At 38.1% G+C, this 14,859-nt stretch overlaps 1 protein-coding gene across 8 annotated transcripts in view; it reads right to left on the bottom strand.

Moving 5' to 3' along the window:
* The window catches only part of LOC135501091 (discoidin domain-containing receptor 2-like), a 206,177-nt gene extending 191,608 nt beyond the window's left edge, over positions 1 to 14,569 (bottom strand). For 6 of the 8 annotated variants that reach the window (XR_010449554.1, XM_064792885.1, XM_064792888.1 and 3 more), the window contains exon 1: positions 14,526 to 14,569. The gene's annotated coding sequence lies outside the window, so the exon portion shown is untranslated. Of the gene's footprint in view, positions 1 to 922; positions 938 to 1,113; positions 1,159 to 14,525 lie in introns of those variants that run through there. The other 2 variants (XM_064792886.1, XM_064792887.1) reach the window with 2 other exon arrangements.
* Positions 14,570 to 14,859: the final 290 nt, after the last annotated feature.

Below are 14,859 nucleotides of genomic sequence, written 5' to 3'. Positions count from 1 at the left end.
CTCTTTCACGTCCTGTTTAAAGATGAAACTGTTGTGTATAATTTAGACTCCAGTCCCAGTGCCTTACTATCGATAAACACAATTAAAATCCTCCACCAACAGCTATAAATCCAAGTGTTACAGGGCATCATCAATCAGGAATGTTGCTTGATTTAAGGGCTTATACTGAATTACGTCAAGAACAGCAATAAGCTGGCTGAAATCAATAAATGATTTTGCAGCATGTTAACAAACAAATTCGTTCAGTTCTGAAAATCACGTCTACGATACGACGGGCTACATTGGGCAACGCTGAGCGTTTTTTTACTTTATTTTATGGAAAATCTAACATCTGTCTTTCACCTGAATGGAAATGGAGGACAATCCCTTACTTTTAAAGCACCTCTCAACTCATCACTTTTGGTAGAAGTCGTTTTAAAAGCTTCAGGGAAGATCGCAACTTGTTGTAGGAAGACTCCAACAATGAAGCCACCAAACAACAGGATCCATGTCAAACATTTATTTTACCAAATGAATCCAGTTTGACAATTCAAAGCTTAAACTGTGAAAAGCCTGAGACAAGATTTATTCAATCCTGAGATCAGATTCAAGTCAAGAATATCTGTTTCAAACCATGGAGATCAAGAAACAAAGGTTTACGGAGATGACTTCGGTTTCGATTCACCGACAGAAGAAACTGTATCTTGAGAAGAAGATCTCCAAGTATCATGTTCACAAGGCGAATATTCAGTTAACATACGATCAGTCAATTGACCAACATCTGCACAATTTTACAGTTAAAACCATGAATTCATTGGTGAAACTGACCTGAGGAAACTTTATTTAATTTCAGACCACAAGCTTCAGAGTAAAAGAAATATTAAATCAAATAGCCACTCACAAAGTTACATGGTACAGCTCCATGTAAGACCAATCCCCCTACCTTATAATCCAAGTTGATGATCACCCTGTCAATGATTTCGTTATCACTTTTTCCTATTAATTCTGTACAAGAGAGCAATGGCAACTCGATGAAGGCTTAGTAAAGAACCATAGGACAAGCCAATCACCAGTTCTCTGTAGGATGACCTCTGAATATTCCCTTATCTTAAACTCCAAGTTAACGATACTTACTCCAGAAATAAGATCACTTTGACAATAAAGTCATCAACACGTGCGTATGTGTTCTGTTAGTATGGAGAGTAAGAGCAATGTCAAATTGAAGGCCAGTTCAAGAACCACAAGTCAACACTGATAATCCACTCGCACTCTGTGAGATGAACTTTAAAAAAAGCTGTTGGTATATATATACTTATTCCAGAAATATGATGTCTGATATGGTTGTGTCTATCTATTCCATTATTGAAAGAAGTAAGATGTCAAATCGAAGAAGGAGTGGTTCAAGAACTGTCAACACTCTCAATCCAATAGCACTCTGTCAGATGAATTGGTTAAAAAAATCTTGGTATAATGTCAGTTCACAATATCAGGACTCCTCCAGACCATTCATGTTTTTGTCAAAGATTTCAGCAATAATCTTTTCCTCATCTAGTCCATTAAGATAGAATAGTAATGCCAAATCGAAGAAGAGAGGTTCAAGAATGCAAATCAATGAAGTGATGGTGTATGCTCTTTGATGATGCCCTATGGAGGTGTAACAATAACGTCTGCCCCGGAGGACTACCTGGCCTTGTGGGCTTACCACAACAGTGAAGGCAAGATGAAACAGGTAAAGCACTTGTCTATCAACTTGAAGTCAGAGACTAGAAATGATAGGTCGATATATTACTCTTGGGTTCAAGAATGAACTTTCAAACACGCCGAGAAGTTTTGGCAAGAAGGACTGCACTCAAACTAAAAAAGATTCTGACAACAACTTTTTTAGAAGATGTCAAAAGTAGATATTATACCAGAGGAAAAATATCTACCATGATACAAATAGTACATATCAGAAAATGCCATTCAAGAGCTTTTATGTCAACAGGTTTTGACAAATTCTTTGAATTTTAGGGCAGTTTCTCTCATTCGTAAGCAGTTGCTGATGAGCTTTTTTCATTTGACCATTTATAATTCAAAGTTTCATACTGTTCATCCTTAGTGAAGTAATGTAAACTGGCTAATTTTCATACCCCTATTGCCTGTTTACGTATTTGAAGAAATTTCTAACAAAAATGGGATGGTCTATGGGTATGTCTACCTGAAGTGTGTGGGCTCTCTGAACAGCAAGAGGCGCTTCCATAGGTTGAGTGTGGTTAACATATCTCTCAGAGGCACAGTGGGATGAAATATCTTTGTTAGTTAGGAGAAACGTACAACTACGATGAAGCCGAGTAGAATACTCCAGCTTAGACTGATAAGAAGGATGGCCCAATGATGTGTATGAATGCAGGAATGGGGCAAGCACTACTGCCAAACATCCCTTTGAGACACCAGCAATGAAAGATTCATGTCATCAGCTGCCATTTTCTCAGCCTTTTCTACGAACAAGTCAGCCGAATACGACAATTACTGCATCATTCAAATCTTTCAGGCCAAGCCGATTTTCTGAGTTTATCTCCGATAGATATTGCCTTCAAACAAAACTCTCATGTTTATCAAGAACTTTCACCACTTAATGTGTTATCCATGAGATTTTTTCTTTCCCAAAAGCAACAAATCCAAGTTCCACGTAGGTGTAGTACCAATTTGATTTCACAAATCGGAAAGCAAAACAATGGTAAATGGAAACATTTGGACACCTGGCGTGATACTGAAGGTAGAAGAAGAAAATGTAGGTAATATTGTAACAGAATCATGAAGCATAGCCAAGCCGATGTTAGGGTATGCCTCATGATAACCCAGACATCAAAATCTATGTTCAGAGTGCCGGAAATGAATAAAAGATTGACTCAAGTCTTTATGGTTTTAGTGAAAGGGGAATGTGGTAGACGTCGGCTCAAGGTTCTACCTCACACTGAAAGTGTGGGAATAAAACAAATTTATGAGTCAGACATAGGAGCCAGAATGCGCATGCTATGCTAAAGCGCCACAAGGACTTTGATGGATATTCCAAGAAGTATCCATGAACCACAATAGCATATCCTTTTAACTCATCATTCCTTAAGAAATGGAGCCATAAAAATCCCTAAATCATGTTTATTCATTATCATTAGAAACTAAGTGCCAGCTTATGTGCCAAGAAGTCGTAAAAAATTGCTTAAATCATGATTGGATGTCGCTATCCTCTGACATCTTAATCAATATCAACCCTATTGTACTATGAATGAATAATCTCAGTGGCTCACAGACAGTAAAGAAAATGTTGTCACCACGGGATTATAATTTGCTGTTCTTGGGGAAGTTGTGTATTAGGTTGTTTCAGTAACTCTTAAATCCATCTCAACTCACTTGAAAAACAGTCCATCTTTAGTTAAATCTACTTTTAATATGGCTATATGGGTTCCCGGCCACACAACTTGCAAAAAGCCCTATTTCTTCTCAAACCACTATCCATCCTTGATGTGTCTGTAACCTCAAGATACTGCAAGACAATCATTTGATCACCTCAAATATCCACATCCATTTTCTCACCGATACACCGCACAGCGCACATCAACCATAATTACGACACTAAAGAAGAAAACTTGCTTTTAACGGAATGCCGCAAGATCACGGGAGCAAGCTCTATGAAAAACGAGGACAGCAAAAAAGTTGATGCTCTTCTTTGGAATCAAAACCACAATGTGGAAAAATCTTTAGAGGTGAAAATGCCTTAATGGACGAAATAGCAACTTTTCGGCGCAATTTTATTACATTTTTTAGTTTAGTGCAAACTTTTCAGCACATTCTTTAGTATTTTCTTTAGATGATCCGGCATTTGCCAGATTCTTTAGTATTTTCTCTCAAATATCGGGCACGGTGTGAAAGGACAGATAAGACTCGTCATCCAAAACAGAGAAAATGAACAAATATCAGTCAGCATGATGTGTGCTTTAAGACACAACAAAATTAGTAACAATGTCACTTTCCAAATTCAATAGCAGGGCAAGAAATTTACGGGATCAGAAGTGAAATATCAAGGTCTTTCATATGACTTTCATAGGAATCGGGGAACAGCGTTTAGGCGTTGACAACTAGCAAAAGGAGGTATCTTCTTTTAAGGAAATCTATTATGGTGACAGCTCATGCACCCAAGTGAAAAATCACGTGTGCAGAATGGCCTTTGGCGTGAGAAGCATTTTTTATCAGCAAAATAGATCTATTTGCTCACCATTAACAGTAACCATGATATAGGCACCGCAGGTCTCCATCTAATGACGAACTAGGGAGTCATTAATTTCATATAGGCACCCGGTATTGTTTTATTCTTCCCGCTCGATGAACGCAATCCCAACAATCGTGATTTATAATGCGGGATATAATGGAGTGTTCTTGCGTTTGACTGGGTGCAGATTGTCAGGAGGGCAAGAACAGATTTATGGTTAAGATATCCAGTAGCAGAACGAGAATGCAGTCTAGTTCAGTTTAGTGTTCTAATAGGCTTTTTTCACCTTTCGGAGTTGAATTTTTTCATAAGTTAAAAATTCTGAAAAATTTTCAAAATCAAAAAAATTTTGGAACTGATGATAATGGTGATGTTTCATCATTTTGAGCGGAAACAGAAATAAAGTGAAAAAAATATTTGGATTTAAATTTTTTTCCATCTTTCAGATTTGAATATTTTCAAAAGTTCAAAATTCTGTAAAAAGCAGAAAAAAAACAAGTGAAAATTTGAAAAGAACCATGGTGAATTAGAAATCAATTTTCATAAGGGAATCTAAGCTATATAGAATTGCTACCCACAAAGTTTTACCACCATAAAGAGTCACAACAGCAGAAATTTTCCTCGTCCTGGTTTTAGTAGAAGAAAAAGGTATAGCAGAGTACTTCAATCAACAATGTGGGCACATGATCATGCATTAATTGTATCCCTGCCGTCTAATGACGAGGAGATTCGTGATTATTTCATTGAACAATTAGATTCAAGTCAGTACCAATTACAATTCACATTCATTAGGCATGTTTCAGAGGAAAAACATCTCGTTAAGCTTGTATGGAAGAAAAACAAGCCGCATGTGGCAAATTTCAAAACTTGCGAGTCAACAGGCATTGTCGTTGATTTGTTGGGGACGTTGTAGCAGGTCCATGGGGACAAGCCATGTCTTTTCAACATTTGGCAGGAAAGCTTACAGACTAGCGACTTAGGACCTTTGAAAGCCCACTTTGTTGATTCCTCAAAAGGTAATCAGCTAAAAGTACAAAGACATTTTAAAGGGAAACAGTGATGTAAAGTAGTCAATGATTTACCAAGTCACTGACACCTCTGTCTAATGGAATGTGGCCTAATTCGATACAAGCAATCATTCCGACTCCTATGGATTCAGCAAGTACTCCCATCAGATCCAACCCTCGTTAGCAAGCCTCGTTAAGGCGTTAATGAGCAAACCCTTCAACCAATAGTCAAATTTAACATGCACTAGATATACCTTGGATCAAATTCAAACCTAATTTGACTGCTGAACATGTTTTTTTGTCATTCATTGCATAGTTGAGCCAGACTCATTCAGGCCATATCTATGCAGAGAAAAAAGACCCCATCCCACACACATGTTAAGTTACAAAATGTACCTTATGAACCGGAAAGACCACACTATATGAAAATAGCATTCTCAGTGAACCAGTATATTTGGCAATTATAGTGGTATAGTGGCACACTGAATTTAACTTTGACTTTTATTGTAATCGCAGACTCGAGGCAAGCTGAGGTAGTAAATGTGCTTTGTTATCTGGCAAATTGTGATATAGTAGCCTACTAAAACAGATTTATTCATTGACAGCACCATTACCATGTACCTGATTCGCATAGGTTTAAATTTGAGTCTCAATTTCATTGAATAAGACATGGAAATTATCCCAGTAGCGACATCCGAAAAAAACACAACTGGTTTATGAAGGTCGTTTACATTTACACGGGTTGCATTGATTTTTATTGAAATCCCATGAGTTTTACAAGAAGTAAATTAAATAAATCTAAAAATTCCTCGTGATGGAGTAGGAATTCCGAATGAATCTTTAAATTTTAAAGATTTGTAGCCCAGAATTTCCATCAACAAAGAACTCCTATCTAATAAGAGGACCTCATAGCCTTGTGGTTTCTTCTCCTCCAGCATTCACTCATTACTTGAGGGGGTTATTCACTGGGGAGTATTTCTACTCCAAGACAAGATGAGCCTGGTCATCAATACGGCTAGCTAACCAGTGTTGGCGAGGTGAACCATTTCAAGTCATACGTAAGAGTCACTATAAGAAATTGATGAAACTTCATGAGAAAAAAAAGTTGTCCAGGCAGGAAGGGTTATCGTAAGTTTTATGAGACCCGCTGGTGTAATGTACTCCATGAAATGACTCCTCTCATGTAATGGCCGGCCACCCCATCAGACTGAGTGACCATTGTCGGACAATGCCATTTAGTCTCATTACCAAGATAATCACCTATTATCAATGATATCATGAAAAGCAAATGAGAGTTGATTTCATGAGAACTTTTATATTGACGATCGGCATAACACAGGGGAATGAGACAACCACAAATAAGAGGAATTCAAATCTCAGGTTGCAGTTACTATCATTTTGCTTCAAATATAGGATTAGGATACATTCGTCAACAGAACTAGCTGACTCTCAAGATAAGGACCTTTCCCTTGCACTCTTACAAGACCTTTGATACTTTACACCAATTGTGATAGTAGTCTCCTAGACCAACTTAAGCCCTATCAGCTCAGTCTGACTGACATATGGCACCTCCAAATTGGTAGAAAATTGGTCTGGGATTAGTTTATCAGTAGTGTATGGACTTCTAAGCTAAAGATCGGGTCACCTTTGCTATATTGTAGCTTTGGGCAAAATTGGTAGAGGTTTAGGGTTATGGCAGGCAACCGACACTGAAATTACCTAGGGAATACTTGACTGCATGGAGGCTCCAGTTCAATTCCAGGGGATTTCAGGTTGCAGAAGCTGCAAATGGTAAAGTTACTGATAACAGTAAAGTTAAGTGAAGTAACTGATAATTATCCACCAAGTCCTCACTTGCAAAGTCGTCTCAGAAAGCCCTTTCAGTCGACATACCTTCAAAGAAGACACGACTTAATAATCACATGTTTCTTTGGAAAGGGGTTACCTTCTTTGAAGCAGCCAGACCTATGCAACTCGCAGTTTCTTAATAACCACAAAATGGTCACGCACACTATTATCCCTCAAAAGATCGACATACTTCCAAAGAAGCGGACATGACAAACAACTTTTTTCCTCTCTTACCACAAATGCATTTTTTCTCGTTCTTACGCACGCCGTCTCTTTAAGTCTGCCTGAGTAATCATAATTGGCGTACCGCCATTCATGACTGCCCTAAGGGGACACAAGAGCGCAACATGTCTACCAGGTTTCATCGTGACGACGACAGACTCTTGATATTACAACTTTTTATTGTCACTTTAAATTATTTCAGATTCTTATCAAAATTTTAATAACTTGGGATTTTTTTATCAGCTCGAGGAAGGATTTCTAGACATTGTTAGGGATAAGCTTCTCTTGTTTAGTCAGACCCACCTGCTGTATTAATATTCTAAATGGTTTTTCCAACCTGATTGTATCATGTAGAAACTGTGGATATTTTTTCTCAAAACCGTGATTACAATTCTAAACGTGCTTTAGAGAAATTCAATTTTTAGAAGGTGTGTACAGAGGCTTAAAAAACTATCAAAACGTGTTTTTTTCATTCAGTCTTGTGGTTGCGAGAAGGATTAAGATTATAAATTTGCAGTTTGTTATCAATGGTGTCGCTTGTGGCAAATTAATGCTTCAGAAAAGCAACTATTTTTATAGATGGAAAGTTTCTTTATAGCATACCAGTAGTGTCACTCCTTATGAAAGGGCCAGCAAGATTTGATTCACGAGACTCTCTTTATATGTACTTCCAATTGCTATCTCTAAAGTCAGATCTCAGGCCCCTGGCAAGAAGGCAGTTCGTGCCCTATATCTAACTAGCTGGCTAAAAAATCAAGGCCTGTCTCCCTCTCATGTTTCTCAGGTCACTCAGCGTATTTTTTATGTTGTAGCCAATATTCAGAATATCATATGGCAAGGTGGAAGTTCGGGAAGGCCAACAAGCACAGCTTTTACATCAGAATTTTGTCAGTATATTTTTTGTGCTGTTACAATGATCCAAGATATTATGCATCAGTGATGCAGCACGAATATGACCTTGACTGCACATGTTATAAAACCTGTTAGCTTATGGTGGTTACGGAGCATAACATTGGTTATGGAAGATAAATCCATTGACAATCTCAAATATTTCATTAGGCTAATAAGCTAACCTTAATGGAAGCTAGCATGAAATGAGCATACACATATTCCAGGAACCTGTTAGCATGCGCCGAGCAATCCTCACACTGATGGACAGGTTTACTGAAATCCTCAAGTCATCGGAGAGCACGAGGCGTTATCCATTGCCACTAATCTCACCAATGAAATGGAGGCTGTTGTAATCTTTTCAATTGATTTGAAGCTTGGAAAGCCATTTGAGCTAAGCCAGTATGAAACAGGCATGCATGCATTGTAAGAAACCAGTTAACATGTGCAGCAGTTACTTTCCAGTTGATGAGGTTAATTGAAAATGTTGAAATCCTATGGGAGTGTAGATCCTATTTTTATCCCAAGAGGAGACAGCTGAATGTAAAGCAGCATGAAAGAAGCATGGATGACCCAGCCAATGTGTCACAGTAATTCCATGATGATGCACGGGTTCATCAAATTTTTTCAAAAATCATTTGGGAGTTTGAAATCGTTAAAGGATTCATTCTCAACAGAGTTGATTCTGTCATTATCCTTTCAATCAATCTGACACTCGTAAAAACATTTGAATCTAAGCCAGCATGAACTGAGCAAGCATGCATGTTAACATGCACAGTTCTAATCTCCATGTTGATGCCAAGGATATTGAAATTTTAAAATCATGTGGGAATTGAAATCATTACAAAATCAATTCTCGTTGCTGGAGTTGAAACTTGAGTTAATGTATTGCTTTTAGTCTGAATTGAAGATTCAAAAGAATTCTACATCAACTAAATTTCTTTGAAAACATCTTGCGGGTTTTCAAAACCTGTGCCGACCCATTGGTGTCCGGCATCAGTTGTCCGATAAATCAGCAGTTCAAGACAGAACTGTTCTGCTGTTTCGTCATAGCTTTATAGATACCATTTTGTTTGAAATGTTCTTACAGTAAGAGCAGTCATTTTGATGGACATTGCTGCCTGTTGTAATATAAAACCAATATCTCTGGGTCCATGTATTCGTTGCATTTCCATTTGGCCTGTTGTCAACACTGCAGTTAGATGGATGAACAAGTTTTGTACCAGTCACATACAGAACTCTGCACTTGAATACACCATTTCTCCACATCAACACTGCGTGAAACAGCCTGGCAATGTCTGCGTGAAATAGCAACATTCAGACTTACATCTATCTATTTATCTGCAGCATTAGCTAATGAGAATTACTCGATGCAAACAAGTGGTTACAATGGTTCAAAGGTTCCGACTGCTTTATGGGCAAACCATTATTGGTGTCATTCATTGTTGGGCTGCCGAGGTGAGTATTCTTGCTACAGCCAACCTGTTGCAGGCTTGGGGGGGGGGGGGGGGGGGGAGGGGAGTGGGGGCAGCGACCACATGAGCATAGAGCAACAAGACTGTCATCCTATTTAGATTTACATGATTCAAAGGACTGGATACAAAGGTTCGAAGGTGCCAGCACAATGTCAAAACCATCATTGCTGCTAGTACATGCTGACACAGTTAACCTGTTGCATCATGGGGCTTTACTGTCATCTGATTGCAGCAACACTTGAAAGGGCGTACGACTACCATTAGGCGTTAATTTGAACACTGGACTCACAACAAAAAAGTCTATCTTACGTCGCTTTAAAAGGTGTGGGTTTTTTTTGGTTTTTTTTATTTTATTTTATTTTTTAAATCCCACTTGCACATTTTCTTTAGTAATGACTTTTATTCCATCATGTATTAATGTTTTATTGTTTTATTATAAATTGTAAAGCGCTTCGAAGTTTAACAACGTTAAGCGCTATAAAAATGTTTTTAATAAAATAATAAATAAATTATCCACTCAAGTGTCACCCTCACTCTTCGATGCACTTGCACTAATGGGATTGCATGTTACCTATCTCATCATCATGCGTGCATGTAATCCATATCCGCAGCCCCTCATGTTACCACCACTATTACTTACCTTCTTACTTAATGATATTATCATGAGTTGGCTGATGACTTCCATAAATGAGTTGCACTATGGCTATTGTAGTGTTCAGGGCTGGAGAAGCGAACACTAACCCCTGATTTCCTCAGGATCTCCATCCCCGAAGCCCCTCATATTACCAATGCCATTTTATTGCCTTCTTACTTACCAATATTAGCACGAGTTGCCTGACTACCAACCATAAATGTGTTGTACGACTGCTCGCTGGTATATTTTATGGCGATTGGCGTTGCTCGTGACACTGATAGATTTAACCACGCTTCAAATTAATTTACTGGTTAAGGCCACAGTAAACACGCTGAATTCCACTGTGGTTTGTGAAATTAAGAGGCAGAAGTAACTGAAAAGCGTGCCTTTCACCGCTTTAAAAACATTCTGGCAAAAGATTTCAGCAAATGTGTTGTGGCCCATAACACGTATACTAATTTACCACGGGTAACCACTGTGCTACTCAAAGCCCTGACCATCCACTGTCGTTAATAGTTCCTTTTCGTGTCTAAGGTCTTAGGCAAAAAATCTACTATCTCTGTACCATAGCCATACTTCGACAATCCATTAAGGTAATTTGTGACATTTCCACCTGATTGGCTTCATGATCTTGACCGGACACTATCATCTGTCCCCTAACGGTACATTGGGGATAGTGGCAGTCAATCTTAGGGTCCAAGGGGGCAATAAAAAATCTCCACCTCATCGCCAGTAGTAATGGCAAGAGTAACATTAGTTTATTGGCTTTTATCACCTGAGTCATGTGTGACTAAAAGTACAGGTGATTACCAGTGCTGGAAGACCAGCATCAATTTGGGAACACGCAAAGAAAATGGCTGGACATTTGCTGGTGTTTTTGGTTTGTACCTTTCTAAACTGGTCAGAGAGGATTGTATAGGATATTGGACATGGAAACCTTTTTTATAGAAAATACTTTAAAATTGAGCCCTAATTGGAAAATGATGAAAGGAACTCTTGAATCCGTCCCCCGAGGTTGACAATATTTCTGACCTTTTCGTCTCAATTTTCTTATATGATATTTAGAGAACTGAAAAGCCGTACTGTATTATCATAACCTCTTTTTTAGGGACTGACACTGGGACACTGCGGTATGACAAAACCAAAATGGAGAAATTCTTGCTAATCTTTTTATGTTTCATTAGCAGCTGTCCTTTGAATAATTCCTGATACAGAGCGAATGACAAACAAAAAAGTCAAATTCAGTAAATTTGTGTGCAATACTGCAATGTTTATTTCCACAAGAAATACCCTTACAATGAAAACCCATGGCATAGAACTTTAACAATAATGCCTAGACAACTTATAAACTGTTGCCATCTTTTGATATCCTCCCATAGCAAGCCTTTGTAACGTTTCTCAAATACACTCCGACAACCAAAGAGTGAGTACAATTTTGAACCGTCCAACAACTCGCTATGGGAGGATGTCTTCAGGAATCTCTCTGAAAGCTAAACACACAACAGGCAGCAAGTGAAGAAACTTTTTTCAGGTGATTCACTGAAATGATCCCTATCTAATTTACCAGAAGATGACCACTGGGCATTGTCGTTAAAAAGGCTCTAATAGTGTGTGGTCAAGCTGCTTGTTAGCTAAGCCAGCGGCTGAAACAACATGTGGAGATATCTGGCCGAAAGGAAGTTTGCATTTAGATGAATCATGTGATCAATTACCTCACATGACTCGGAAAGTTACAAGATCAAGGACATGAGTTTACCCCATTCTGATGTCATAGAATTAGCCCCCTGCCTGGCACTCACCTCTGTACTTGGCAGTATGTTGTTCCTGATGTCCTTCCTCCATTACATCCTTGGAATTATCTATTACTTGTGATGAGATCACAACATTTCTGCTTTTAATACAGAATGTACCAAATAATAATGTGCTCAAATAGTAAACATTTGAACTTGCCTTGAAGATTTTGTAAGGTTTTCTCATAATCTGTTGAGTAAAGGGGAAGAACAATCTTAAATTACACGATGACATATATCTATCTTGATTCGGAAGCAGTCTTAACAATGTCAGTTCTGTTTCCAATGTAGCACCAGTATGCCAGAAAGGTTGCCAAAATCATAGCCAATTGTTATACCTTACCACAAGAGCCAGCCCGAATTTCTGCTTCAAACCTCTCAGTAAGCTTAGTGATGATGCACAAGGTTCTTGTACTGCTTTGCCAGGAAGGGTTAAAAACAACATTAAGGAGCAATGATTTTTAAAAGATCAGCATCATGAACTGATCTCCTATACCAAAAGGTTCAATCATTAACAAGTTGCCAAAACGACAAATTCCTCTACTGCCTCTTTTGTGACTCATGACCTCTGGCTGACCAGGGGGCATCAGGACAGAAATCAACTGGCAAATGCATTTTTTACAAGAGATTAGACCCTAACATCTTTATCACCTTGAGGCTAAAACAACACACATGGCCATTTCTTTCCATTTTTTTGGCAATGTTATGATTCATTGGCCAACACTACATGCGGTGGCCAAAGGGCGTTGCGGGGTCCTTAATACCCCAATACCGGAAACAGGTTATTGCACCAAAATTACTGCTTTGAATGATTCATTCGCCTTTGCTGTGAACACACCAAGGGGCATGGCCTCAACTAGCCATCTTTTGTACAAAGAATTAGCTTTGAGTCAGGTCAGATGGCAGCTGAAATTGGCTTTTTGATGTTTTAGTCATGATAGTCAACCTATAATGAAACTAACATGTTACATCAGTGAAAAGCATTTTTGACAGGCCAGGGGATAAGTTGGACATTGCTTCAATGATGTATTGGCAACAATATATCTAAAAAGATCAACCAATTTATATGAGCCCACTTCAACCAGTCAATTTGGTAGCTTACTTTCCCAGAACCTTATGCCGCACCTGATGATAATGAAATCAACTGAATATCCCTTTGGCAAGAGTCATTCTAATCCTGATCAATGGCTTTACACAGTGAATCATTAACGATACCTAAGGTAAAATACGTCGACATGTTGTTTCAGCCACTTGTTACAGGAACATTTAAAGCAGCTTTCCCATTAACAGCTTGCGGCATACTGAATCATGCAAACTAGAAAATCCACCAAGATGTTTTGGCAGGTCCCTAGATTAAATTTTTCGACTTCGTGCCTATAATAGCCTATATTCTGTGGTAATTATCTCTAGAAATGCCAAAATCTTAAATCTTACCATACTACTACTAGTATTCAATTCAAAACTGCCAAAAATCATTTCAATCTCTTCAACTTGATAATCAAATTGCTATAGGCGACAGCTAGATTTCAAATTCTAGACATACATCACTCACCATTGCATGCATGGTACATCCTAATTGAGTTACTTAAGAGTAACAACAGTCAACCTGGGAGAGAAGATCCAGGTTCTTCCAACACTTTAACACATCTTTATGGACAGTAGGTGTCACTAAAGTCAAAGAAGTACCGAGGGAGACTGCTAAACTTTTTGTACTAGGTAGGTTTTTGATAAAGCACCAAATATTCTGGGAATTGCTAAGTGTTTTTTCAACATATTTTTTTTCGGATTCTCAGACATGAGCAAATATCTGAATGCTCTAAGGGTTTTTCGCTAGTCCTTAAACACTTTCGTGATAAGAAATTTAGTAAAAAATACTTTGTTATCATGAAAACAAATTGTAAACATGAACCCTCCGGTATACACACTTTGTCTAAGCAATAACGATGCCCTCCATTTTCTTGCATAACATCAAAATAATAAAATTTGCTTTTCAACCAATATATTCCAGACCACGTTTTTCCTGATAATGATTTTGCACCATATACATCTGAGGAGTTTGGGTGCAAGGGAGGAGAAAATGTTTTACATATACATGTACCAACCTGTAAAAAGAATAGTACTTACCTGTTAAAATAATAATACTTACAGTACCTGTCAAAAGAATAATACTTACCTGTCAAAAGAATAATACTTACCTGTCAAAAGAATAAAATGCTGTAAACTCACAATTTGAAGCACATTCTTTGAGGAAGCTGTAAAGCGCTGAAAATGTGTTAAGATGTCATGTATCAAATCCCTAAAATAGCCAAAATTAGTAACTTTTATTCATAATATTACATCCACATTGGACTTTCAAATTTGATTATCATAAACCCTGTTACAAATATAGCAATAACAAGTCTATTGACTGACTCTGACATTGTATCACACTAACCTTACCTTCAAAGCCAGTTCCCTGCAAACGGACCAGTGAGGTGTAGAAATCCTGCAATTAGAAAAACAGTAACTTTCACACTTTCCTTTTGGAGATTCAAACAAAGACGAACATTTAAGATTCACTTGAGTAAATGACAAATGTAGGTAGATGCCATCCCAGGGCATGAAATCCTATATCGAGACAAGACAGAATGAATTCGGATAAAAGTCCTCAGAGACGAAAACTCTCCTCTTCCACATTTGGTGGAAAAAACCAATAAAAATTTAATCGCGCCCAGTACCCTGTCTCAAAAACTTATTATTACATTCTCAGATTTCCCTATTGGATGGGCAATTC

The sequence above is a fragment of the Lineus longissimus genome, chromosome 17 (assembly GCF_910592395.1).
Source record: "Lineus longissimus chromosome 17, tnLinLong1.2, whole genome shotgun sequence".
NCBI classification, from domain to species: domain Eukaryota; kingdom Metazoa; phylum Nemertea; class Pilidiophora; order Heteronemertea; family Lineidae; genus Lineus; species Lineus longissimus.
The sequence above is the reverse complement of the archived record's forward strand: the minus strand, read 5'-3'. Positions and strand labels throughout refer to the sequence as shown.